The following is a 6,964-nucleotide window of genomic DNA, read 5'->3' as shown; positions in this document are numbered from 1 at the left end:
ATTACTCCTAGGAAGAGACAACAGACAACAAAGGATTTGTGACTATCAGTAGTAGGAAAGGTTGCCATCTTCTTGCTTATGTTTTTCAGGTTATAATATGCTTCAGAAAACCCTATCTTAATATTTCCTGGAGAAGACAGAAATTGTACAGTCCACTGCACTGATGGTAGGCTCATTCTGCAGACTTATTAAAGTAATGCATACTAACAAAACTAATAACAATATACTACACCAAAGTCATATCCTATGAGAATACTGTCTAATTGGATAGATATCATTTAAGAGAAACATAATGTTTCATACAGCTACAATCATTTACAGTGTACTTAAAAATCTATTTTCAGAAATAATAGCTACAGATATGTATACAGGCTACACTAAATTAATGGGCCAAATTACTAAGCTTGCTACAGAATTCTGTAAGGGGAACCTAATTGGAAAGTAGCTGGTCTAAAAGAGCTAGTGGAAGATTTCCACAGGTCAGTTACCTGTCAGTTTAAAATTTACTCTTACTGCTGACATCAAAGCTGTAAGGACATGTCCTGGGAGTAATATGAATGCTGGCAGGCGGCACAAGTTTTATTATACTCCATTTTTCATCAGATCAGGTCTTTTGAAAGGCCCTCTCCAGAGCGGAGGCAAGCGGTAGTGGCAGGCGTCTGATTCCTCCTCCCTATCTGTGGCATGGCAGTGGGGCGCAACTTGGGTGGAAACCCCTCCAGTTTCATAACTTCATAAGGGGCGTTATATGGTGGAAAAACTCAGTGTACTCTTTTGGATTAACTGAACAAAAATCTCCATATTTTACAGTGGTCAGTAAAACATTTGAAAATGGTGGGAAAATGGGAAAACATTAATACACAACAATTTTAACCAAATTGCAACTGTTAACCAAAATGCAACACTGTTTCCAGAGACACACCCTATTCACATCACTCTCCCCCACTGGAAAAGCTGCCTTCAAAATACATATATGAAGAACATCAACATAATTCACTAACAGCCTACTGCGCAACACAGTTTCTGCAATCAGCCCTCCTTTTAAAATAGGTTGATGGGATCTGAGCACATGCTTTTCTCATTACAAAAGCATCTTTTTGTACCCAGAAAAGTCTTATCTCAAATTCTTTAATTATATGCCTAGTTTAATTGTAGCCTACATTTTGCTTAAGAATTAGATTGGAGCCAGTATATAATGCACTGTAAGTGGCACCTTAAGCTACCAAGACAACTGGTCCAGATTTCTTACCAAACAAAAATCTGACAGGAGACATTTAAAATGTTTCCCCCAAAAAGGGGCGAGTAACTTTGAGTCTTTTACACCCAAGTCAACATCATAGACTTTCAGCTGCAAAACTAACTGCCACTTTTACAGCTTAATGAAGAAATTGAACACCAGTTCAATCAGAAATGCAGAAAGCCAAAAAGTGTGTAAGTAGTAAAGCAAAATTTGGGAAAGAAGTTTACATTTCTTACACGGTGGGAAACAGAGATGTTAGTTTTCACCAGCAACAGACATTCTTTTACCAGCAGGATTAAATACATGGCATTTTAAGGACCTTTTTCACTTCTCTTGTTGCCTTTTCCACTGATTATTTTTACCTACACGTCTCATATTAAGGTCAGCAAACACCTTCTCCCTGGTTATGATTAACATAATGCAACAGCTTAACTGTGGTAGGCTTCACTCTGCATCATTTCCCTCCATCTCTACCTCTCTCCTTCTTTAATATCTGTCATGTTTGCTTCTTTTCATCACCTACCCTTCTTCCCCCCTCAGTACTCTAACTGGGCTTCATTCCAGCTTGTACAACCCATCAGTGACCATCGGCATTATAAATTATCCAGATACAGATCTCCCTACCTGAGACTTAACAATGTAAAAGGATGATCAGCAGAAGTCACAAACTATTCAAGATACACAGCCTCTTCTCACATCCCTATGTAAAAGTCATGACAGTGGAACAGCTGGGTGATTTAAAGTATTTATATTGCAGTGTTAACAAAAATTAAAGGAGGAATATCTTGATAATCAGATTAAGGAATGTTGAACATATTCTCTGTTCTACTCTGGTGACTAAACTTTAAACTTAAAGCTTAAACGGCTGGTTCCACAGCTTCACAGTCTCAGTGCTGAAAATAAAAATACCACTTAACTGTTTTTCTGAGGTTCACTTTCAAAATTTACTCAGAGTAAATATTGTCTGTTTGCAATTGAAAGGATGTTAGCCCCAGAACTGTATTTCCATAATGACTGCATCCTCATTACAATTCTCAAATTTTGTCAAGTACTCACTCTGCTGATATTTTGTCAGCAAAGTTTAATTAAACAAAAAGCATGCATACACTATGATTCTGAAATTGCAGCAACGAACTGGCGTACATGGCTAAGCATAACAGTGTTACCAAACCCTAAATCAGAGACATTTACAATCCAAACATAGGAATAAAATGGTTTAAATCAATTATATAAGACAACCCCTTCTACATGAAAGTGCAATAACAAATTTCAGAAAAGTAATGCCACAGGTCTTGAATATTACGGCTACAGCTTTACTAATAAACAAAACTGCACAGAGATTGTTTACATGGCTTAATTGCCTGCACTCTCACTAGCATGTTTTTTGCCTGCTCACCCTGGGATCCCAGAAAGCAAGTGAACAGTCAAAGCTTGGGCACTCGGAAACCCCAGGCTCCATCCCCAACTGACAGTCTGGTCACTGCCATGCCATTTTGGAAAGGAAGTGAGCTCAGGTGCATGGGAGAGAGCTGTGCTGCACCATTTGGCCTCAGGGATGGAGAACAGCCACTGGCCTAATTTATTTAATTGTAAAGGCACAGTCTCTGGTGCCTCCAAGAAGGTGTTGGCACAATACTTACTACACCACTCAGCATTCCCTCATTAAGCATATATTGCTCAACCATGCACATTTATCAAGATCCTCCCAGCACGCTCACACTGCTGAGCACAATGCACATTTCCTCATACACTGCAACAGACCCCTACACACAAGAAAAATACATGCTCAGGAGTGAACATGGGTGCACTGCTCTCCCATGCTCCTTTCCATCAAAAAGACAGAGTAGCCTAGTTGGTTTCTAAAAACTTCATTGGTTTCCAAAAAAAGTGGTTGACGGGGGGGTTTTTTAAGTGAAAAGATCATATACTATTTACTTCTAATACAGAAATTTATTAGAAACAATGTTGAACATGAAATACAGCTACCACATCTTAGGCATCAGGCAGAACCATATGCTAAATGTGTCACAGCAAAAAAAAAAATCGAAATACTTTTTCAAATATAACCTGAACTTAAATCTGACCCACAGCTTGCCTTATGTTTTATCTCACCATTTAGAAGTAAGTCTTTATTTGTATCAACAGAAACATTGTAAAGGTTTCTCCTCTTTCCTGAAAGAAAAGACTTGTTAAAGCTGCTGTATGGAATCATCAATAACAGTGGCACTTTCTGTTTGCTCTAAGAGGTCCAAAACGTGCATTTGTAACCAACAGTATAACACACTCCAGCAGCACACAGTATTTGCTGTACTGCTGATAGTCCTGTTTTCAAAGACTGAGTGCTTACAGATAGGGATAGCCCTTATACGCTGTGGCATCTGATCCAAAGTAACTCTGTGCTGGCTTACAGACTCACTGACTTGAAGGCAGCCTATTAAAACAAGACCTGAATTCTGAGCAAATGATGCACATCAAGGGCTCAGTTCAGACCCTAGGTTTTTAACATGAATTAAATCTCATCTGCGTATTCTTAAAAGATAGAAAGACTGTGTCAAATTCATGTACTCAGCATCTCCGAGATGTCAGTGACAATCATCTCCACAACCAAGTGAGTACCCAAGAATTTTTACTATCAGCATCTCTGACATCAAGCAAAACCACTTGTGTCAACTGCTGGCAAAGCGCCTGCGTCGTATCCTTGTCTACTGATTGCTCCATACAGAGGCTCACAGCCTGATCTTCCAGTTTATACACAAAGCTTTGTGCGAGGGAAACTGAAATCCAAGGTCAGCTACACTGCTGCCCTAGCTCCAATGGCATTATTTTCTCATGGTTTCCCTGTATTCCCCAAAATCTGCAAGTTTCTGTCCACAGGCGTACTTACTTTCCCTGAAACTTCTGGAATGGGTTAGATGCTGTGTTCATAAATGATCACGAGATCAGTGCTGGCAAGCTGAGCATAAGTATATACCATGATAAGCCTGTTCATTTTTAAATAAAAAAGCAATGACGCTTTTTATGAAGACTGAAGAGAGAAACTGGTTAGAAAAATCACCATCATCATATTTTTAAATTACCGTTCTTCCCAGGCTGAACTGAAAAATGCAGACAGTAAACAGCAGTGCTGAAAGTAGTTTATATTTTCAGAATTCTTCGTTTACGAATTCCAGGTGCTACTTCTCAGGCAGACAGGAAAATTAGATTCCAAAAAACACTGATTTTAGTATGACAGTGTTTTTCTGAAGTTAATCACATGCAAATCATTATGCAAGTATTTACATTTTTGATTAGGACAAGATTGAGACGTTAGAAAATAGAGCAATGATCCCCCTGTAGGTTTCAGCAAAGATGTTTCAGATATGCAAGAGACATGAATAACTAACACAGAAGAAATAAGCAAAGGTCAAAAAAAAGTATTAAAAGGCTGAAGATAAATACCTTGTCTTTACTATCCTTACCAAAGAGTTCACACTATCTAGGGTGCATGCTTTTTTAATTAATGGAAAACTAGTTTGATGTGAAGGCCTACGTCACACTGGGACTCTGAGGGGCTTCTCTTGAAACTCAGTCTGTTACACAGCTAACACTCATCCAATACCCCAACATAATAGCAGAAGCAGTGAAACTGAAGTCTGCCAATGAAACTTAAGAAAGAAATTTGATCAAGCCATTGGAGTATCTTGCATAATTAACCTTCTCTTCTTCAGACCACTCTTAGTTGATCTGGAGAAGAAGCACCACACCTCCCAGCCCTCCACTCTCCTCACATCCCAGATAGCCTACAGACACCTTACCTGAGGCACATCCTAAAGGGCTCTAAAGCCACAGAACCACCCACATCAGGAACACAGTGTGCGAAGTACTATTTCCCAGATGTGAACTACTCAGACGGTGCTGTGGCTGCCAGCTGCAAGCAGCCCACAGCGAGAAAGAGCTAGGGCTATTTCTGAGTGGGGGATCTAAGATCTAACCCCATGTTGTCTAAACCCAAATAGATCTAGGATCTAATCCAGGGGTTACAGCATCTGAGAAATTTGTAAAATAAAAGGAATACAGAAAGCTTGAATAATCTCAGCTGTGAGACACATAAGCACAAATGTGGTAAAAAAAAAAAAAAAAAAAAAAAAAAGAGAAAAGCTGGGACAGAGGCAGAGGGTAATCAACCTGAAGAAATTAAAAAGCATTCTTTTGGGACCTAACAGCAGGGGAAAGCATGAGTACTGTGGCATAAAGCAAAGGCTATCAAAACACCAAGTCAGAACTGATGCAAAGAATTTGTCAGATGGCCCTGACTCTCAGCTGTATCTTCATGGGCTCTGAATTCTAGTTTACAGCAAAACACCTGGAAAAGGTGTGCAGGAATTTGGCCAGTCTTTAAGACTGGCTACCTAAATTCAGCTGCTACTTTTTTTCAGCTTAATCCTTCTAAACCCTCAGACCAGCTGTGGCTAGAGAAGAAATACCAAAGCTGCACTGTAGTTTGAAGGTGCTGCAGAAAACCCTTGCAAATGCCTAGATGGTCCTTATACCTAATAATATGCAAGATTATATGTGCCATCAAATTTGGGAGTGGGAAGAGTGTTGCCCATATTCAGCAAAGGCCTTTTGAGGCCATTTTGACTCTCTGCAAGATCAGAAAGATCAGGAGTGCTTCTCCTAACTGGGATCCAGCTAACCTGCTCATCCCCTCCTGCCACTGCAAGGAACTGAGCACTGACATCATCTCTGTTTCCCTACACTCTGTGGTTTGTGCTCTCATTTGATTTCAGGGATGTTAATATATTTGGCTTAACTGGAGTCCTTGGATTTTTAATACAGAAGATATGGGTAAAGCTAATGTCCTATGACATCCAGGAGGACCGCTAGGACTTCGGTACCTTTGGAGCTATAAAATGCATACAGGTGTCTGTTTAAAACTCACTATGTTTCAGAGATTATGAGGACCTACTAGCTTCCACTCACATCCATACCCAAGCCTGAAAACTGTTACAGTGGTGTCCAGCAATACATTGAAAAATTTAACAGCAAGTACTCCAGATTTCTGCAACTTTTAGACAGAACAGAAACCTGGAAGGAGTGGATCTATAACCCATTTTCTTGCTGTCTCCTATTACACGCAAGCCAGTGGATGTGGAAGTGCTCCCAGTCTCTCACTGCAGACAGGAGGTGGGGTGTTCATCAGTGCCTCAGTGGGCCTGAAGACCATGCTCCTGGCAGACTAGGCAACAGCCACAGCTGCTTCGTCTACATACTCCCTCAGGTGTAACAATGCTATGCACTATTCTCTATTATTTGTTCCACAATGGCAAGCAGATTAAGGCCATGCTGTGCTAAATAATACAAATTTATTAGAGGAGGAACTTGAGACTAGAAGGATGACATTGTTTATTGATTCTCATTCTTCACAATCATAGGCAATTAGACAATCACAAGTCCAACTCAGACAGGTCCACAGGAAATCTAATCCACTCACCAACACACAACAGGTTTTAAAATAACATTCTGTACCAATAAAATAACATAGCATACCATAAAAACATAAATGCCTAAACACATAGCTACAGTCCTCAGAAGAAAGTGGGAAAGATTAAAAGTATTGTAACTTCTACCGTGAAGGACTCCTTCAAATAAAACACAAAAAGAAAAGCTGCAAAAAGGCCTACCACTAATTATATATTTATTCACAAGAGAGATGAGGTACTGTAAAACCTACATTAAAGTCTC

At 39.7% G+C, this 6,964-nt stretch overlaps 1 protein-coding gene across 1 annotated transcript in view; it reads right to left on the bottom strand.

The window, feature by feature from the left end:
* The window catches only part of LOC308070632 (actin, alpha skeletal muscle B-like), an 88,881-nt gene that overhangs the window by 22,138 nt on the left and 59,779 nt on the right, over positions 1 to 6,964 (bottom strand). The window lies entirely within an intron of this gene.

The sequence above is a fragment of the Falco punctatus genome, assembly GCF_963210335.1.
Source record: "Falco punctatus genome assembly, chromosome: 10".
Lineage (NCBI taxonomy): Eukaryota > Metazoa > Chordata > Aves > Falconiformes > Falconidae > Falco > Falco punctatus.
This window is presented reverse-complemented; position numbering and strand designations above follow the sequence as displayed.